Consider the following 22,653-nt stretch of genomic DNA (forward strand, 5'->3'; position numbering starts at 1 on the left):
TTACACTTGTAAGATCTACAAATTATGAGCTTCCCATTTTGGAAGGTGGTTGTATATATATAACATAAAGTGACTAGAGAGTGATTTTCAGTCTAATAAACTATATGGAAAACTATGGAGGACTATGGATTTTTTTGGTTTTTTTGGTTTTAAGGAATGGAGATCAAGAGTCAGAAAACTGTGTACCTCGCTGAGGAGGAAAATGTTGGTGTGGGACTCTTGTGAGTGCACTAATTCTGCATATTTATACTGCTATGGAGAGAAATGGGACTTTGAGTATATGTCTGTAAATATATTAACTACTCTGAGATTAACCCAGTTAATTTTCTTCCACAGTTTCAAGTCCAAAACAACCTAACTCAAAACCGTGTCATTTTTGTATTTGGGGTAATTACTAGAAAAAAAAACTCAGTATTCTCAAAACAGTAAAGTCGTTTATTGCCAAGCAGTGAAAGTCCAGAAAACTCTAAAAAGTGATGTTGCGTTATGTAAATAATAATAATTCTTTCTTATTATGTGTATATATTAGGATGCAATCTATGATTATACCACAGCTAGTGTTGTTGAGCTCTCTCTTTTTCCACTGGACAGAATTTTATAGTCTGCTCAGACATGCAGAGATGCTAAGGACTATAAACTCCACAGATCAACAGGCTTCACTTTCTAAACGAGAAAACCAGTGGCACCCATTTTCATTGTTAGACATGACTGATTAATTTTTGTCTTAATCTTCCTAAGTACCTTATCTGAAGCATATTGCTGACATGGAAAATTTCACCAGAAATTTCACCAGAAAAAACAATTGAAAATGGGACACCAATATTGTCTAATGAACCTCATTAATAGGACAGACAGCATAGATGCTAGCTGTGTGTATTGGAAACAGAAATGCAGATACAGTCACTGTAATGAAACTAACTGCAGGAGTCAAAGGTAGTGCAATAGCTAGTTTCTGGCTGGATTAAACCAACCACTGTCCTGGGTTGTAGTATAGGATGTGTACAAAGTATTCTATCACCATCTTCATGAACTGTTGAATCCAGGTAGGGCAGTGTTTACCCAGACCCCCTCCCTCTGGGCCATTATCTTCTGTTAATGGCACATCAAATGCCTTGCCCATGACTCATAGATAACTCCCTCTGGGAGTTATCTCTGTTTAATGGGCCATCAAGGACCCCCTGCATGACTCATCATCCCATTGTGAGATGCTCCGCCCAGGGGGAGGAACCAAGCATTCTCTCCTGAATATAATCTGAGGTTTGAGACAGTACAGGGGGCCCTTACCTACTGTATTCCCAGAAGACCAGAGCTACCAGACCTTTCTAAATGACCACTGCTTCAGGAAGACCACCTCATCTGGACTGTTTCCATCACCCTGCTAAGGTAGTATTCTGACTCTGTCAGTGGTCTTTTGTATTATTGCATCTATTTTATTTTACTTTCTTTCCTTTCTTCCTATTAAATTGCATCTCTGACTTGGAGCCTCTCACCTGTTTTGCTTTCAAACCACTACAACCACGAATAATGTGCAAGTTGTTTCAGTGAAGATTTTTAACTGATGCTACCTCTCCACTGCCATTAAGTAATTTCTACATACAAAATACACAGCACCCTAGGATGGGTATATAGAAAATTGCTGGTTCCTTCTTCAGAAGCTGCATTCCTTTCTATTCATTCAGTGACATTTCCTAAATATGAATACAAATAAAGAGCAATTTTAGCTCAACTATCCTTACTGGGCACCCTAACAAGAGACTAGCAAAGAACGTATTTTGTGTGAAGAGAACCAAGCAATCGAAATGCAGAGTTGAAGTAAGGAGCTGCCAGGAAATACTATATTAAGGAAATAACCTATTTCTATAATATGACTATCAGTAGGCTGACTAATAGTCTAATCACTTGGTTCTATACCACCCACAATATTATATATGCTCATAGGCAAGGAAGAAAATAATCTTAATCTGAATCCAGATGCACAGTTTGATTTTAAATAGCACATGATCCATCACTGTTTGCACTTGTGTGCATGAAAGAAAGAGGAAAGTTTAGAAGAAATAATGTCAGTTGTTGCTTGTTGAATAGCAAAGCAGGATATTTGGAATATGTTGTCTCAGTTTTTTCTAGCCAAGACCTCTCTCTTTCTTGGAGCAGTGAAGATACTCTCATTTAATCTCAAAATCCACTCCCTTACCAGCAATTTGGATATCATCAGTGTCAATGTAACTATACATTTTTTAGCAGCTTTGGAAGGGTGTTTTTGAACCAGACCACTAATTTTGAATAATTCTTAAGTCTATTTTTTTTTCCTCTTATGCACCCAGTCAGATTTCTATTTCCAAGAGAACAGTTTATTATGTGTTTTTTCTACTACTGCTAATCCAAAGGTAAAAAGACCAACTATTCTCCATGTTAAGATGATCATTCTAAGGGAAAGTTGTTTTTTATTTTTTTTTCTTTCTCTGCTTAATAAATCTCAACTTCAAACACCAATCTCATACTCAAAAATGGATACTTTTTATATCAAATTTTAAAGAAAAGCCACAGAAGACTTTGGCTATTTGACCTCAGTCATTGAGTAAGCTGAGTGAATCAGCTGAAGTACACTCACATTCCTCTGTTTGAAAGTTTTGCAGGGTTCTTGAGTTTTCTTAAGAGATTTAACAGCCTGAGTCCAGGTTGAAGATTGTGTTTAAAGGATGAAATTTCAAATAATCAAAACTCATGTTTATGGAAGTTACTTTTGTAGCAGGATATTACTTGTGCTTCAGCAACAGAAAAGATTGGACATGACTAACTTTTCGGATATGCTATATAGCTTGCATTGTTTCTGTAAGTTTGCTGATTTTTATTTTTTTCCCCCAGTCCCAGAACATTGTGGTGTCTGGGATTTAGGTAGACAGTGACTACCACTTCAGTGGAGATTGAGCTGACTCACAGGAATATCCTCTCCTGCTGCCTTGTTTTCCTATTGGTTAGCTATTATTAAAGTTAAATAGGCAAGAATAGAAACCCCATAGGAAAGCCCAGCTAGAAGTTGATTTTTCTTTGTCAGCTCAAATTCCTCTGGTTAGAGATTCAGGCAGCAATTGCATATCCCATACCTGCTGCTACTTTTCCTTTGCCAACTAATGAATCCCTGCAAAGAGGCAGTAGCAAATTAATTGATTTCCTGTATGTGTCCCGGCTTTGCTATTGAGTTTAAAAGGAAACTAAATAAAAGGGAGTAGAGAGGAGGTTGGCTTGTTGTCTTTTTTGATTGCTGTTTCATATTTTTTGCTAATGTTTGATTTGTTAAAGTTTTAATGACTCCCATTAGGTATTTCAGTTATAAATAGGCACACCACAGTTTAAGAAACTCAGGAGAAGAGGATAAATTGGAGGAGGGTTGATTTTTTTAAGTATTACAAAATGTTCTGGGATGGATCAATTGATAGCTGATAATGAAATTTTAATCATAGCAGTACTTAAGATTACGAGAAAATAATAAATGCTAACATGAAATGCATTGAGGCTTTTTACATAATTATATCTTTGCAAGAATTTAATTAGGATATAGTATTCTCTTGAAACAAACATGCTGTGTTGGGTTAGATTTGTTTGCAAGCATGATCAAAATGGGAGTAATACTGTGTTTTGCTATTTTACATCATTAGATTATGAGGCTTTGGGCATTGAAATGCATTATGCAGAAATGAACATGTAGTGTCTGTTGGCCAGAAAGGGAAAAAGGAGCTTTGAAATGGGATATTTTTGACTTCTAGCTGTGTCACTGATACAAATCCACCACTGTGCCTAAAAAAAAAAAAAAAATAAATAAAAAAAATCAACAAAAATAATGGAAAAAAAAGCCCAAACAAAGAAAGCAATGAGCAAGCAAATAAAACCTCAACAAAACAACCTGGCTCTAGCCACTAGAGTCACACTACTCATTTTTTTTGCCCCATAACATATACTTTTGTCTGCTCCCCACTTCCAAGTCCAGATAGAGCATTTAATTTTAGGAAGAACTTTGAATTAGTTATCCTCCAAAGGGACTCTAATCAGAACCTGTTTATCACTGGAAAATCCCATACTTTTGAGTGGCATCCTCCTCCTGTCTAGAGGAAACTGCATTCCTAGCATCTCTGAAAGCCTGCAGAGAGCAACAAGCTTGAAAGTTTGAAGGTGAAATATTGAGGCTTAGAGCAGTTGTTTTCTTTTTGTTCTTTCAAAATTGCTTCAAATCTCATCTGTTCCAAAAACATCCTGAAGGAGAAACTTTGTCTGCAACCTGTTCTGGTCTTATTTTTTTTTTAAATCCTGAAAAATACTTTAATGTTACAGGCAATATTTATAGGGATGCCTAAGGTTAAAAAAGAAAAAAAATAGATTAGAAAACATCTGTGATATTTCTTCATGCTCCTCACAAAGAAGACAAAAAACCCAAAAGTGTGCTAACTATCCGGAAACTGAAAGAATTCATAAAGGAACATGTGAACTTTTATCAGAGCTGTCACCGATAGCATAACATTTACAATAACCATGCTAACATTTTTTCTGTTTCTACATATGAAACTTAAATGAGGTAAAAGATGGCATCTCTGTTTGCTGTTTGATGTCCTTAATGCACATGTCATAGCAACCTCTGTTCTGTTAGATATCGCAGCTTTTCTTTTCCAGTGGAAAAACTATGGGAAACAGCAGATAGCCCAGAACAGAAAGGCAAAGCAGAGAAATAGGCCCAGGGAGAGGTATAGTAAGAACTGTAGTAAGTTGCAAGGGCTTTTGATAGGGAAGAAAAGTTAACAAGCATGAACTGGAGGAAAGATAAAAAGGTGGCTGTACAGTAATTTCTGGATCCTGGCAACAAGGAAAATCAAGTAAATAAATTGGTTGCTATTTTTCTGACGTGAGCAGTGCTCAGAAAAACCAAGCTGCAATGAATGGGGCGAGGACTAGGACTGTGATACTGTGGAAGGGGAGGGGCTTTCACTTTACAGTCTGTTGTCTCCCTCGCTGTGTTAATAGCCTACAAGCAAGCATAAACACTGGGAATGGATACCAAATAGAGACACAGTAATGAGAAAAAATGCAAGAACATGAAAAAAAAATCAAATTACTTGCATGCATTTGTTTTTTTTCATGTCTTGTACAGAAGACTGCTAGTTTGAATGCCTGCAGTAGTGCTCAATTCTTAGTGCTCCAAAGTTGTCTTTCTAGGACTTTTGAATGCAAGTGCTGTATAGGTTATTTCTGATATTCTGCAATTGTGTCCCACAGCTGACAGCAAGTCCTGATTTTGTGTCTGCAAAATGATCTGGTTAATAAAGCAAAACTTTGTGTCCATTCTTTTTAATGGACATACACAGTAAGATAAGTCAAGATACACAGTAATTAGTCACATCTCTTAGAGCAAAATAGAAAAGGGAGTATATGAATAGTTGTTAAATTGATTTTTACTTATGGGTTATATTATAAATTCTGGTAGAAATTGTAGAGCATTCAGGCTATTCAAAAATTTTAAGCTGTATATGCTCCAGCAATGTCTGCTAATGACAGATAGATATCATGAAACTGACCCACAAAAGAGAGGATGCATATAAGTGTCTGTGTACTACTTGGCTATTTAAAATTACTGGGTATATATTGGCCCCTGTTTATTGATTCCATTACAGACAGACTTCTAATCTTCTGGTAAGTAGTGACAAAACTACAATGATCAGGACTTTTTTGCTTGTTTGTTAAAACAGAGATCTTTTCAAAGACAGTGTTCTCAAAACAAAAACTTTTTATTTTATTTTATTTAAATATTTTTGGTACGTTGATACAATTTTTAAGCAACCAAAGCAATCAAATAACATGGAGACTAAAATAACAGAATGAAAAGTACATTTGTTTCAAGTTCATGAATTGACTTTGAAATCTTAATTATTGATTTCTCTTTCTCCCCCCTCTGTACTTTTTTTTTAGCCAACTCCTTCAGCAACTCTGTGGAAAATCATAGAATACTTTTTGTTTGGAGAAGACCCTAAAGATCATATAGCTCCAGCCCCTCTGTAGTGACCAGGGACGCCTTTCACTAGACTAGGTTCCTCAGAGACCCATCCCACCAGGCCTTGAAAACTTCCAGGAGTGGGGCAGTCTAAACTTCTCTAGGCAAGTTGTTCTAGTGTCTCACCACATTCACAGTAAAGGTTTTTTCCTAATATCTAACCTAAACCTATGTCAGTCTGAATCCCTTCTCCCTTGTCCTGTCACTACATGCTCTTGTAAAAGTCCCTTTCCCTCTTTCTTGTTGGCCTCCTTCAGGTACTGGAGGGCCACAACTGGGTCACCCCAAAGCTTTCTCTTCTCAGGGCTTAACAGTCTCAGTTCTCTCCACCTTTTCTAACAGGAAAGGTGCTCCATCTCTGTATTCATCTTTGTGTTTCTTTTCTGGACTCACCCCAACAGGTCCATGTCCTTCCTGTGCTGGGAACCCCAGAGCTGGAAACAGCACTACAGGTGGGGTCTCACAATAGTGGAGTTGAATCACGATGCAGACTTCATATCTGCCCCACATTTTATACTTCTGAAGAATTCTAATTGAAGCTACCTATGTGAAATAACAGGGTAACTTAATCAGTGGAATTCTGGAAGATAAAATCTTTATGCCTTGCTCTTGAAAGAAAGCTAGAGGGACTGACTTGTACTAATTATTGAATTTTTTTATGTGCATGTCAGTATGGTTAAATCATTGCCTAGCTATATTGCTAAGCCAGCAAGCCTAGGCTGTATTAAATTTCATTCTTTGGAAACCTTAAAACATGAGAAACCTGTCTCTGTCCTAATGTGCTTGATGTCTAATTCAGCATGGTGTGCCATGTAAAACACTGGACTGTGCGGCAGAAATGGATTTCTAAGTGCAATAAGAAACATTTGAGCAAAAGTACCATCTTGAGTAGTCTCTCTGCTGCTCCTTTTCCATAAAAACTGCTGTTACAGATACTTACATTTAACTGTAAGTAAACGGCTGCTGTAGGAGACAAGTATTCACCCAGTCAGATACAACTAATGGAAGACGGAACAAGCTGTTTCCTATTGCTACTGTGTTATCATTTGCCATCTGCAACTGAGGTTACCGTTCACAGATGCTTGATCATTTGCACACTAGAGAAATAGGTAGGAATGTTTATGTGTTAGAGCTCTGGATCAGGCCCAGGACCAAAGTGTTGGAGGCACACTCTGTTTGGTGTGATTACTGACATAGCTAGACCTGCTTCAGTAACCTGCTGTGTGTAAGTGTATATCTAAGTTGATATGAGCTATGACTTGATATGAGTAACCAGAGCACTTGAGCTGACTTATTTGTTTTTCTCTAGTACCTATAAATACAGAAAATCAATGTGAACATCACAAGATACAGGAAACTGTGACTGTCTGGGTTAGCAGTTTCCTCATAAATATTCAATAGAGGGCACAGGTTACTGCTTAAATCTTAATGTGGAACTTGTTATGTTGAGATACCCAGCTAAGGTTAGTTAAAGTCCATAAATCCAATCTCCCAAGATCTAAGGAGGAGAACAAAGTCTGAAGGTTTTTTAGCATCTGTCTTTGTTGGATAGGAAAGAAATGTAGTTGATTACTTCCTCGAACTTTGTTTTCTTTTTGTGCTCTTGCATATCTCTCACCTCTTGGTGGTTATCTCAAGGAAGAAACAATAATCAAGGTATAGAAAGGAAAAAGTTGAAAATATTAGTCCACAAAGATTAAAAAAAAAAAGAAAAATTACAAATGCAGCAAGGTGACCTCAGTGGAGCAGGGCGTACCCAATTTGTTCCAAAGTGCAGCATATGTCATGACTGAACTAAGGAGATTTTTATTTGTCAACACAATGAAAGAATACACCAGTACCAAGTGAACAGGCATGTACTCTTTAGTTTGGGACTGCTGAATTAATCAAATTAGGAAAAACCTTTTTTTTAATTTCATGTGGCTGATAGCCTCACCTCTGTTACTGCACTCCCAGTGCTATGGAAGCACCAAGTTTTAAAGACAGAGAACACTACTAACATGAAGGTTTTTGAACAACATTCACTTTCCAGCTGAGGTCAGTGTCCTCTTGTGCTCAAGGTACAGCAGAGGGGTGGCCACAAGTAGGAGTGAGCAATTGGTACTGAGTGGAAATTCAGTGATACGTGGAAACATGGGCTTTTTTGACATCCAGTAGGATGGTCATGGGATCTTTTACGCCAGGCACAAAAGCAATGAACATGAGGAGATTATTCAGGAATTCAGATGTCTGTGTTGAAACCAGCAACAAAGTAATCACAAAGATGTAGGAAAGGTACTTAGGAGAGTAACCAGAGTCCTGAACATCATAGGTGTATCTGTGTTTTCTATCTCAAGTGCCAGACAGAGATTTGAAGTCTCAATATATGGATGAAATATAAATGATAATGATAAATTGTAACGGTATAAAGATTAGTAGATGATGCACAGATGAGACTTACTTATATTTGGAACTGAGGAAACTGTATAGGAAGGACGAACTGCATCTTTATCACACTGGAGTCAAGTTGATGATACTGAATTAGAAAGGTTACAGAAGAATATTGAAACTTAGAAATTGAGGGAAAGTTTGAAGTCACAGAAGATCACCTAGTTTATAATGATGTGAGGAATGTCCAGTGCAGTCCTGAATAGCCTGAAAGAATAAATTGCATACAAAAATTATAGGAGCTAAATTAGTAGTTCATCTATAATGCCAGTTGATTCATATATGCAGCATTAAGTGATGGAGTGAGTATAAAACTTTGAGGTATTTTTACACCAGCCTAAATTCTGGGAAAAAAAAAAAAAAAGATAATAAAGAAAATAAAAAAAAAAAAAACACCAAAACAACAACAACAATAACAACAACAACAAAAACCATGACATTAAGTGGTGCAAGGAGACATTTCAGAAGCAAGAAATTCAATAGGACATAATTTTACCAGGCTACCAACTTCACAGGACTCAAATTACTTTCACTGATGGGAGGGTGAAAGTCATAACAGGACAGGGTTTAAAGGAAAAGAGAAGTACTATGGAACCCTTGTGGCTAGAATTCCCAGATTCTAATAGGAGGATTTTATGAATTATACTGTTTATACCATAGTTGTGTACAGATTAATTCCATTTCTACATATAGTAATTGGCTGCTTCTGAGACAAACTATGTGTAACAACAGGAAAATATGCCTTTCTGGTTTACACTGAGTGCTGATCAACACTGTACAGCTGCTCTGTAGTAGTTACCGTAGTACAATAAGGTTTGATGCTGTAGCAGGAGCCAGTAGGCAAAACAATTCCAGTGCATGCATATTCAATTTTAAGACTGAGATGTGTATGAAAATGAGAGAATTTGTCAAAACCAAACACCTCCTTAAAGCAGCAGTGCAAGAAAATGCAAGCAGTCTAGAATGAGTTAAAAATCCATTTTACTAGAAGACCAAATAAGTTGAGATACAAACAGAAAAAAAACAAGGCTGAAAAGTCAGGGTTTGAAAAAAAAAAAAAAAAAAAAAAAAGAACAAGTTGAACGGTTGGTAGGAATGAGAGCAAGAAGAACAGGAAAGCCCACAAAATACGGCACATGGCATGCTTGAATTCATATGAAGAAGCTCTTTAAAGAGTTCAAAACTGAGCAACCAGGTGGGTAGTTGGTGCTTTTGCTTTTGCTTGGTGGCAGAAGAGCCAGAGAAGCAGCAGGGAAACAAAGTGAATTCTTAGCATTGGCCTTTGGTGCTGTAGGTATTGGAGAGATGCCCAGTAACCCATGCTTTTTAAGAGATGGAGCAGAAACACTACCTCAATTTTCAGTAAATATATGGGTTATATTAGATCTGATAGACAAGTTGCATCTGGTAAGGTTGGATGATATTCACCAGAGAACTCTGAAGGAATTCAGATGTGAAATTAGGAGCTTGGTCTGCAGCCCAACATTACAAATAGGAGCTGTATGGGAGGAGTGGAATATTGCTGCTGTAATCCTACCTGCAAAAGGATTCTGGAGGACATCCTGTCAGCTACAGAGCAATGAAGCTGGTGTATACCTCTGATAAAACAGCAGAAACTGTAATAACAAATATAAGCACATGATTAGTGCTTTCTGGGAGTCCTCATTGTTCCTGTAGAGGGAGGACCTGCCTCACTAATGGTCTGTGTAACACTTCTGTGAGTGGGGTATCATGTGCATAAAGTAAATCCAGTGAAGATAAAGAAAGTAAATTGCCATGGTGTGACTGACTAAAACCCCAGGGGTGTAACGTAACCCAGTGAATGCATCGCTGTGACAGAAGAATAATCTGCAAGGGTGATGTGCTCATGAAGCCCAGAGTATGCCCAGATGCAAAGAAACTGACTACTGCCTTTACTCAAAAGAGACCAGAAAGTGTGTTTTGTTTTAAATGGACAACAGTTGAGTGGCTTAACTGGAGGTGTAAATGCCTCCCTCAGTCAGTCAGACCAGAATGGGGGGAGTGAATTCATGGCTCAGTCCAAGACAGAGTATAAAATTTAGCAAAAGTATTTTGAAGAGAGAAACAGTGCTGAGCTCCTTTCAACCTGCACATTCTTTCCTGGTAAGGTGGGATGTCCAGTGTTGTGACAGTCAGCAGGGCTTAGACACAGGACTGGTAATGGGATTGAACTGTATATTGCAACTGCTGTATTTTGTGAAGTGAAATTTACTTGTGTATTGTGTTTTCTATATATTATATTTCACTCTGCTAAATCAGAAACCCTGTGTAGCATCAAACATCTCCAAGTAAATTTTACATTAAACATTATCCATTCTATACAGAGAATATCTAAAAGAACCTGCTCAGAGTATGTTGAACACTGACATGTGGCTTTAGGGGAAGGGTTTTCTTGTATTGAAAGTTAGATTAGAGGAAGGGTAGGGCTTAGCAATCATTTTTCCAGGTAAAGGAGGAGTGAGACACCAGTCCTGTAGGATTAATGATGATATTCACTTTATTTAACTTCAGTAGTGTCCTAGGAAATACAATGAAGAGTGAAACTTCAATGCTTGCAGGTGATAAGAATTTACCCCTGAAGTAAGATAAATGTTCTTCATTACCTCAATGGTAAAGCAGTCTAAAACAGCCTTATTAACAGAGAAAAAAAGCTGCATATGAACTTTCACAAAGATGATTAACATAGGCAACTTAACTCCTGAGAGACCAAACTAAAGCAAATTGTGCCAAATGTATAACCAGGAGCTCCAACACAGCAAGGAATGTTTGGATTGACAGTTCTGTGAAACGTTTGGTTCAATGTGCCATTTGCCATTCCTGTAACAATTTTCAATCCCAGCAGGGTGGCTTGCGGGAATAGATCAGCTGACAGAAAGTGTCTAGGCCTGACTGGTCTTTCTAAACAGTATATCTGTTTTGAAGACAGAAGCTGTGCTAGGTGCTTGGTAGGATGTGCCTGTACACACGTTTTTGACTGCATTCAGATAGTGAACACTAGTTGCTGGTAGTCTCTTTGTGCAGTGCCAAAGTACAGACTGTGCTATAGTGTTCCTTCATGCCTTTGATGATGTAGCAGAACCTGGTTGCTACAGCAGAACTAAAACCCCTGCAGATAATATGACATTTTCATGTTTGGAAACACCAGCACAAAATGTGAGCAATTGGCACTTGTTTTATCACTGTGCAAAATGAGTTCCCATTTGTTATCTGAAGCATAATGATTAGCCAAATGTGTCTAGTAAATTCTGAATGTACTAATTTAAATCTGAATTAAAGATCATTTGTACACCTCCTTGGGCAAAGAGCATGCATATTTTCCTGTTATTGCAGTTGACTTAATGAGTGGCTACTAAGTGTGTACTAAGCCCTCAGTACCAAGCTGCTCCTCTGGATTAATAATCTTTGTGGTATTTCATTAATATTCATTGTTAATTAACACTTATGGAACAGAGAAGGAAATGTGCAGTATAGCATGGGTTTTTTTCATCGTTTCAACTTCATTAATTCAACATCATGTTTTTTTATCTATTTTTCATAATATACTCTGCCTAAGAAGAACAATACTTGGCAGAATTAATGTTATAGTAAATAAACCGCCTGGTAAAAGCAAGTTTTTTCAAAGTATCCTGAATAACTATTCATATCCTCTCCATTGAGACAAATATTCAAGGATTTCCTTGTCTGCTATTCTACTAAGCTGTTGCACAAGACCACTTTTTTTTTTTTTTTGGCATTTATGTCATTAACGTTGCTGCTTTTGTCGAAGTGTAGGATATATTGTGGCAAAGTTTGAAGAGAAAGATGTTATCTTCTGTTGGACCAGTTAATATAACCGGGACAGGGGGGAAAAAAACCAAAAAAACCCACCAGTTTTCATGTATACCTGTTCTTCCTGCCATTAGAAATCATATTAGATTAACAACACTTTTCCCTCAAAGATTTTTATCAATACCTATGTGAAAAAGTCAGTGAGGGGATGGAGTAAACAAGAAAAACACATCACACCCTACCCCTTCAAATCCACAAGATTATCAGTTCAAAATTTTGTTCCCCCCAAAACCTTCCACCTCATAGAAATAGTTGTTTAATAACAAAAAAAACCCAATAAAACCACAAAAACCCAAAACCAAACCGAAAAAAAACCCCAAACAAACGAAAAACAAAGCAAGACAAAAGAAAACAAAACAAACCTTCCCCAAAACCAAGATCATTTATAGTTCTTGATAAAGGATAAATCATAAAGTTTTCTGGAAAGAAAGACAATATAGAGGAATGAATATTGAAAAAATTCCCTGAATTACAATACAGTATCTATCTTCATATCTGTGATGAAGACAAATCCAGAATAATCATCCATTATTTTCAGTGATAAAGAGAAAACATCTGAGTTAAACCTTTAAGAAAATCAGTCTTAGGATTATTTTTTTATCCTTAAAATACTGAAGAAAATACACCCTTGTTTGAAAAGGCAAAATTAGCATAAGTTTTGTTTGTAAGTTGAAATCTGGATCAAAATGTTGCAAGGCTTCTACACAGCATTTCTATTGCACAAAAGGTCAGCTGTTGTTTTGGCTGACATTCTTAATATAGTAATATTTCACAGCTGGTAATTTGCAGCCAGTAATAGCCAGATGGTGCTTTTTCTAAGGTGAATTTAGAGCATTTTGAGCAGTTGTAAATGTGAGATTCATAGTAGCACAGCAACACAGAGAATTCTAGAGCTTTATCTTTCTGGATTCAATAGCATGCTTAATCACAGCCAAGACCTGACATGCTCTACAAGGTAGACAGCAATAAGGGACCTATGATAATCACGCATAACAAAATTGCTACATTTTTGACCTCTGTCAGACTTAAATTTCAACTCACAGAGCTCATTGCTCTCCTGAGAATGCTTGTTTTGAGTTTTCCTGCAATTTTTGTACCTATTTTGTCAGACTTTATTTTAAATCCCTGCCTTATTATGCCAGGTGTCCCTGGTGCCTGTGTAAAACATTTTATGTCACCAGACACTAATGTTATGAGGTTTTGGAGAGCTGGAACAGGAGATAATGGTGTGTATCTGAAAACATGTATCTTGGAATAAAATCAGTCAAAAAAAACCCAGAAGTGGAGGAATAAATAATATGTTTGCCATATTCACGCAGCAAGACTATGTAATCCTTGTTTTTAAGGAAACCTGCTAAGTAAAATTTTGTTACCATGTTCATTTCCAAGGCTGAAGTGTTTATAATGGGCAAGGGAATGGTAAATGACGAGCTTCACAAATTTCTTGCCAGCTGATAATATTTTCTGAGAGTTATTTAAGGTAATGGCTTGACGTGATAACCTGCTTTCAGATTGCATTAGAGTTAGACCCATTGTCAAGTAGAGGATGTCTGAAACCAAGAAACTCCTCATCTCCCTATCCCTCAGGAACCTTTCCAAGAAGTATATACATATATTTCTAAGATAAAATGTTGAAAAGAGTCTACTGAAATAGTTTTGATAGTCTTGGATTTCAAGGCAAAAATCCTTGTTCTGGTGCTATATACTAGTCTTCAGGGTTTTTGTTTTGTCCAGTGAGCAACAAATTTACCAATATTCATTTGTAAGCTTTCCTTGCAGTTGAGCTAATGGTATGTGCAGTAACAAGAAGACAGAACATTGGACTACAGGGATCTAAATGATTATAAAGTCCAATCTCTCCCAGCTGCAGACAACGAGCCACAAGTATGCTCTCACTTAGTGGAAGAATACAAATCCAAAGGAGAGAAAGTACTGCCATTTCATCTCAAACACGGCAGAAGTGAAAACAAGCAAAATATCTAAACAAAGGATTATGAAAATATTTTTAACTGCAATGGAATTAATATTTAATGAGGATTGGTAGGAATTAAGTTTGCTATATATAAAACTGTATAATGTATAATGTATAAAACTGTATAATACTGTTCTTGTTTAACTAAAAGACAGGCTTTATAGCTGTAAAATAGAATATTTTTCTCCTTTAAATTGGTCTGTGAATATCCTTAATATCTGCATATCAAGACCAAGGTGGATGGGCCTCTGATAACACTGGTCTCATGGAAGGTGTCCCTCTAAATGGTGGGGGTATTGTAACTAGTTGATATTTAAGATTTTTTCCAAGCCAAACCATTTTATGAATCTATGATTTTTTGCAACTGATTGGTTGAAAAAAAAATGCCAGTAAATCAGGTCATGTCATCCCAACCACAGTTGGATTCTGTAAGAGAGGAGGAGCGATAACAAAGTTAGCAAAAGATGTGATGTTTCCCAGGGGAATACAGAATGATATTGTTTTATGTGACAAGTGATTTTTTTTTTTTTCCGTTTATGTTTAGAAGGTGCTGAATGACTGCTTTCTGCAATACAGAGCTGGGAGCAAGAAATGCTTGTCTGGAGGACAAGGATTTACAAGCCAAAAACTGCAGGGAACTTAGTGGTGCTATAAGTAAATGACCTTTGAGGTGAAGTAGTCATCAGAATGAAGTGAGTTGTTCTATGGGATATGTAGGACAGAGACAGATTACCAGCAGGAAAGGAATTAAATGTATTTGTGCCTCCAGGACTCTTTGTTATAAATTTGATCCATTTATGCTTCTAAAAGGTTGTTTAAAACCCTAATTAGCAACAGGAAACCTGAAGGACTTGAACTGCAATCCATTGTTTTGTTTAATGTGGAATGTGGTGAATCTTGCCCAGAGCGCCAGAGACAGGAATAGGAAAGCTGCTTGTTCTGTGTATAACAAAGTGCAATGTGCATTGCCCTTAACATTAGCTTTTCCCCCTAGTCTTTACTTAAAGAACTAATTTGAACAAGACAGAATTCATTAATTTTACCTAACTATAGCCTAGGAGGAAGTTGGGCAATATTGCTAATAACTGTGTCTCTAAATGTGGAGTTGCTATTTGTACAAAGACTGTTTGAGCAGCACTACTCTTAAAACTGCATCCTGCATGACTTCATTTCTTAACTCCGGAGGGCAAAATGCTGTGAGTGAATAGCACAAGTTAACATAAGCTTTCATCTTAAAAGTAATAGTGCTACATGGAGGTAAAAATTAACTGTGACTAATCAGCAGACATCAGAGGATTTTAATATACCGATTTTTTACAAGAGGTTTACTTAACAAGGGAGGAAGGAGGAAGCAAAGTACAAGTTGTTGACATAGAATGTATAAAATCTTATTACTGCTCTACAGAACTGACCAGCTATTGAATCTTTTTGAAATTCTTTTTGTTTGATGAACAGACACCTAATCATTCTGAGAGAAACGAAGAAATAGACAGGTGGATCTGCTTCGTAAGAAATGGATTTGAAGTTTTAAATGCTGACATAGGTTAAATTTATTTTAACCTGTGCAAATCTTGTGTAGATTTTTTGCATTATTTATATATTTCTTTTGTTCCCTACAATTGCTTAGTGTTGCTGTGATCTCTGTTACAGTAGTACTGCAATGTGAGTACATGGTACAAAACTATCTTTTTTTCCTTGGTGAAGTCCACATGTTAAATTTCATTGTCCAACATTCTTATGAATTCAAAATGAAGATGGCTGGTTGAGAGAGATTATGCATATGCATTCTAAAAGGAGAAGATTTTTTTAAAGTTATATTTAAACAAGAAGGGGTAATATTTTTAAGTATTATTTAAAGATACTGGGCTACACACTAAGCAGACTTCAAGTCAGGGACTCATGCTTTTACATCATATACTAGAAGAATCTAAAGAAGATCTAAATTCTGGAACTAATAAGGCCATTATATCTGGACTTCAGTGCTCTTTCTGAATTTTTTTTTTTTTCTCATTTAGTACAAATGCTGACATTAGAGGTAACAGGAAGAAAAGATTACTTCGGGTTTTCTAGAATTTTCATATGGAGTTATTTCTGCTGAAATGATTGTCTTAGCTTGACTTAATTTTATTTTTTATTCCTCTTTTCTCTTCAGCTTTGTACTTGTTTCTGATACACTGGCAGTCAAAGGATCATCCCCCTATCAGAGAAAACATTTTTGTTTTCTCAAAGCTGTCTGTAATCTCTAAGTTATTTGCCAATAAACCTCTGATCCATCAGCATATGCTTGCAACGGGATGTTAATATTTTCAGCTGTCCAAAGCAAAGTGTTACTGTAATTGCACAGAATCAGGTTTTTTACTTCTAGATTGTTATTCCTCTTTGAAATCTACATTGCCTTTGAAGCTAAACTATATACTTATATTGATAATCTGAATGGTCTGGGAATTAATAGAAAACTGATAAACAAAAAAATTGTTCAATTTTGGAATATGTCAAAATAAACTGAACATTGAGAAATGCTGTAGGTGGCATATCAAGATGTGCCAGAGGGGAAAAAAATCAGGACCCAATAAGGTGTCTGGATTTTTCAAAACCTAGGAATAATGCTCGGGGGTTTTGACTCAACAATCCCCACAACTGCTACCTCACTCCACATATTTAGTTCCATCTGCCCACGCTTTCTAAAATAAGATATGGACAGTAAAATAGTGCATAATATTCGTTGAACCAAAAGCATTCTCTGGGCATTTGTCCTGTGGAATCCATCAATTTGTGATTAATTAGTAGAAACATTTCTTTGCTGATGTTTATAGGTATTTTACCTCATGTATCTGACAAGTCCTTACTCAGGGAATTACAAAAGGTTAAATGCATATATATATATATATATATATATATATATATATATATATATGTTGGGGTTTTTTGGGGTTTTTTTGGTTTTTTTTTTTTTTTTTTGGTCTATGTGTTATGAACATTAGACAGGCAGAGGGTAATCTGGATCCCCTCCAAACTTCCCTACTTTTCCACTTCTAAAGTTAATTTCAGATACCTAAAGTAAGGCTCATTTTTGTGGAAGAAGAAAAGATTTTAATAATTTGAAGACCTCATAGCATAGTTTACTAGAGACAATGGTGAGGTATTTTCTGACAGTTTGTGTGGGAAAATATTTTTTCTTCCTCGAGTGTATTTTGTCACATTGAGGTTGGATTAGTTTAGACCAAGTGCATTTTACTTTTGATGGTAAGTAGTTCAGTGTTCGACTCATTACCAGATTATCTATTTGAGAAACTGATGTTGGGGATTGTTCTTTAAAAATTAAATAGTCTTCTATCACAGTTTGAGATGCCACCTTGAGATGCCATGGCATACGTGGACAGCTAAATGCTTGAGCCACTTATCTATCAACACCACTCTTCAGGTAATAGTGGAGTAACTTACACTTCCTACTGATATTTATTTCCAAATGATAAAGGAGAGACGACTAAGAACTTTATTATGGTATTGGGTAAATTCTGTACTTACTTCTTTGGATTTCCAGGTTTTAAAAAGGAAATATCCCTGAGTATAACAGTGCCTAAAAGTACTCTACAAAGGAGCAGTTTAACAAATGTCTGCAGAAAAGATTCTCTGTAAAAGAGTGTTAATTACAGTGTTGACTGAAAAGAAGCTTTTCAAGCGCCCATTCAATAGCAGGGGATTTGAGAAGGTACAGGGAGCCAGAAGACCTGGTCCAACCTTTTATACGGGATAGGCTTTCAAATTATCCGCTCCTTGTCCACCTCTAGCTTTATCCGCAGATATACTGAGCAATGGAAGCTGCTTCATAAATTTGTTCTTTTCTTTGTATTTCTGTTTTATAGCTGTCTGCTTTATATTCCTGCTTTAAAAAGTACTACATAAGTTTTTAAATAAGGAAACATGTTTTCATCTGTAAAAGCTTACTAGTTCCATACATCCTTGTGTACATGATTTTGTCCAGAAATAAAAGTAGAGAAATTAATTTGTATAATCCAAATGCTGAGACAGTCAACAGTTAGTAATGTTTTTTGTAAATTTTCAGACTTTGTAAATTACATCAATACAGAAATAATCAGAGCTAGATCTTTGTAGATGGGCAGGATTTATAGCCATGGCCTTTATTAATGTGGGAAGGTGTTAGTTCCAATTTTAAGACTGTTGATTTTGACACACTTTTCTTTTGAAAATTCAACAAGCAATTTCACTAGCCTTGATTTCTAATGTGCGCATGAGTGGCCCATAGCTCTCTTCAGACTTCAGCCTCTAATCCTGAGGTATTGGGGACCCATATATAACTTAAAAATTCAGGATTATTCAATGCTATACAAATACTGTGATTTCTGGAATTCACTGTCTCATCCATGGTTTGAAATGGTGTCTGTCATGTCCTGCTTACAGGACAAAATGAAAGACATCATTAACTTGGAACATACTTGGCTGTGTTGCAAAATATTCTTAACAAACCAGAACAGTGTAATCTTCCACTATTTCTGGGATGAAGTGGCATTTATAAAGGTGATTTTTTTTTTTTTTCAGGAGAAAAGAATTGCAGGGAGTAGTTTTTAAGTGCTTTCAAAAAACTTTGACACGTGCCATCTGAGATAGTAAACCTTTGATGTCTAAACCTGAACCAAATTTCAAAAAAGTAATTTTCAGTAATAGACAAGAAATATTGAAGGCTTCTTTGAAAAGGGAAGCCTTAAACACAGAAAGGACCAAGTGAACAAATGGTACTTAAGTTGTAGGTTATCTTTATGAAAGAAATGAAATTGTAGTTGAATGACATGTTTTTGCAACAATCACCAAACCCTGTTCTTAGTTGTAAATATATAATTGACAGCATCCCTTAATGTAAGCCTTTTGCACTTCATGTATCTTTTGAATGTGAAGAATTAGGTAGAAAGCACAGGAACTGGGGGAGAGCAAGGGGAGAAGGGGTAGTGGTGGTGGGGAGAGGGGAGAAGTTAGACTGGAAGATTATGATGAGTGATGAAATTTAAGAGGGATGGGTGCTGTTTTAAGCAGATGACCAGGAAGTCATTGCAGAAGTCTGAAATGCCTGAATGCACTGGTATTTCACAAGACAAGAGTGAGGAAAGGGAACAACCCTATAAACATTATGGTCTGAGAATGAGTGGGAAGAAATGCATTTCCTCCATGTTCTGTGTAGGACAGAGAGGGAGCAAATGGCTGAATTGGTGTTGGGCAGCCAGCCAAGGTCAACACCTCATGTAGGAAATTAAGGATCGAGCAACCATTCAAGCCTGAACCCTCCATGGATCCCTCATGGTGTGAAGGAGGTGCAGGGTAGGTAAGCTCACCTGGGCAAAGTGTGCTGTAGTGCTTGGATTCACACACACAGCCGGAGCAGGGACAATGAACCTGGCAGGCAGCCTGTTTTTTTATAAAATATTTCAGTGGCATTTTGCAGCACTGTTGTAACACCACACTCAACTTTAATGCTATTCCCTTGCTAAGTAGTGGGAAAAAAATAAATAGATAAGAGGTAAAATTTATATCCTTATGGTAGTTGATGAAACATATTTAGGTCCAGTGCAAATTGCCCAGGGGCAATATCTACTACATTATACTATACAATCCAAGTATAAAATCCAGATGCACTGGGAGGCTTCGATAATATTATTTCATGCATAATTTCCTATTTCCTGCTGTTTTATTTTCCCACTTTCCTGAGACTAGCTATTAAGTTTATTATGAATTATTGGTTTAATATCTACTGTGTACTTAATAGAAAAGTAAAAGAAAGTCTGTTACTTTCACTTTTTTTTTTTTTTTTTTTTAAATCTTTGCTATAGCTGTGATAGGACTTTATGGAAATTCTTTTTTATTATGATATTGCAGTATTTGCAGTTATTTCTTTATTTTTCAATTTTTATTTGTAAACACGTGTCTTTCTCAGAACCAGAATAATATTCTTATTGTCATAAACTGTCATTTTCAAATTTTTGCTGAAATCTGTGAAGGAAAATTCTGTTTTCTCTGTGGTCCTGTAGGAGGAATTATTCTCTTTCTGACTTTGGACAGGATGTTGTATTATCATATTACTTAAGAAATAAAAGCAGCATAGAAGGGTTACTTGAATATATCTAATGTATATACACTGTAAACTGCTGTTAAAAATAAAAATCTTGAGTAGTTTAGCCAGATGTCTCTCGGGAAAGTTTTCCTCTCACAAGTTCTGAAATCCTACATGCACCTCCAAAAATGTAGAAACAGGCAATCTTTGTTACTCTTCTTGCCTAATGTTAAGTCATTTCAGAAAGGTACCTGAATTTAAACATGTGATTAAGGAACTATTAGCATGATGAAAGTCTCTAAAGTGTATAGCTGAAGGAGCCTCTTCTCATTGCAGTGACTGCATGGTTTCTTCCCTTCAAAATGACTTTTAATTCTTGTTTGTGCACTTAGAAACATTAATACTGCTCCCTGACTTTTGAAAAACTTCTTGGGTAAAAGCAGAGCATCTCCAAAATGAAGTACTGGAAATATGTAGTGAGACAAAGCACTGCATCTTTAGAAAAGTATTTTTTCAGGCTTCAGTAACTAAATGGGACTGGCTCTTTCGAAGTAATTTTTTTCTTTCTCACTTCAGTGATGTCCTACTTTCACTCTTGTCCTGTTGGTACCATTCTCCCTCTTTAAGGCAAGCAATTAATAGAATCATTATTAACATATTAAAAAAAATCTGTTTTGACACTTTTTGAAGCTTTTTCTTTATACTGAATGAAGATAACTTTAATTGAGAAGAGAGGATGGCATCTTTGAAAGACTGTTGCAGATGTTCAACTTCTCTTCTGTTACTCCAGCCTATTACACTGCCTTCTCCCTCTTGTGCTTTGGAGTTGGGATTAATCATGTTACCTTCAGATGACTCATTCTTTCAACACCTCACATACTCTGCCTGTGACTTTCCTGACTTTATCACCATGAGTTCTTTCACAATACCAAAGCCCCATTAAAAAAGCTTTCATTTCTTTGCTCTTTTGTTCCTCATTGCACTCAGCTGTAGATTGTGGGTCTGCTTTAAATCCCCAAGATAGATGCAATTCATGGAGCACCCTTATCAGCTCCGTCACTGTTGTTTTCATTTTATCTTAATGTCTCATCTCCTACATCGAGTTTTTTTTTTGAGGAGAGATCCTCTTATTAGCTCAAAATATACTGTCCTGCAGTTCTGTCACTGGTGCAAATGAATGGTGAAACATTTGCACTCTTTAGAAGGCTATTTTAAAGCATTAGGATCCATTGAGGCCTAGAATAAGGAAGGGCTGATTCTGTTCAAGTGTGCAGAAATGTAAGCAGTGAAAACTTAGGCAGCTTGCACGGCATAAAAAATTGCATTGTTGACAACACAGAAACTACATGTGAAAGGTTATACTGACCTTGTTCAGAAATTAAATTACAGGTGGGACATTTCTGTTAATGCAGAGTCGTAAGCTACAATTACTTTTTGTTTGTAATAAAGAGTAAGGTTAAGACAGATTGGTAACAATAAATGTTATAACAAGTAATAGAATGTTCTGATGCTATTCTAACAAAATGATTTGAGAACAATAGAATCGTACCTAGTATGGTCATGCATATCCCTAAGTGATGCTTTGCAATCAATATGTGCAATTGACAAATCATTAAAAAATTGTTAAAAAAGAAACTTCCCTGAGTTACATTTCTGGGTATCATGCAATCCTCCTTCTGCCATCCATAATTCAAATGCACTTTTGTTTTAGTTTGGACGAGGAGTGAATGAATGCTAGGCCCCTTTTGTAAAGGCAGCTTATAAAGGCAATGGCAAAGAATGAAAATAATATTTCATATTTCGAATAGGTTTTTCTGGAGACTAGAAATGTATTTGTTGATTAATCTGTTTATTTTATAAAAGGAACATTACACTTCTAAATTATTTGGGTATTATTTTATATTACATTGTTGTTCTCTTGTATCATGTGTTCCATGTGTATCTATTTACTCTACAGTGTATGTTTTAATTCAGGTTTAGTATTTTGTTATAACTGATTGGGAACCTGACCAGTTACAGGCTGTATTGGGAAGCTTCAGCTATCATAGTTTCCTGACAGGCTGGGATGTTCCCTGTGCCCTACCACCTACTGTTGCAGTACACGCTGGCATTGGGCATGCCAGCAGGTTCCCCTTCAGTCGCTACTCATGCTGCATACAGCTTGCTCCAGCCCAGAGTAAAAGTAGAGGAGATAAGGACTCTTCTAGGTCAGCAGCTCTTCAGTACAGTGTCTTCTGCATGGTACAGTGTCTTCCGCAAGGCTCCCAATACAGAAAGCAAGGGAAGTATCAAAATCTATCAAAAATTGTTTTGTTT

This window comes from Chamaea fasciata, unplaced genomic scaffold (assembly GCF_029207755.1).
Source record: "Chamaea fasciata isolate MVZ Bird 193981 ecotype frontalis unplaced genomic scaffold, bChaFas1.0.hap1 SCAF_1, whole genome shotgun sequence".
NCBI lineage: Eukaryota > Metazoa > Chordata > Aves > Passeriformes > Sylviidae > Chamaea > Chamaea fasciata.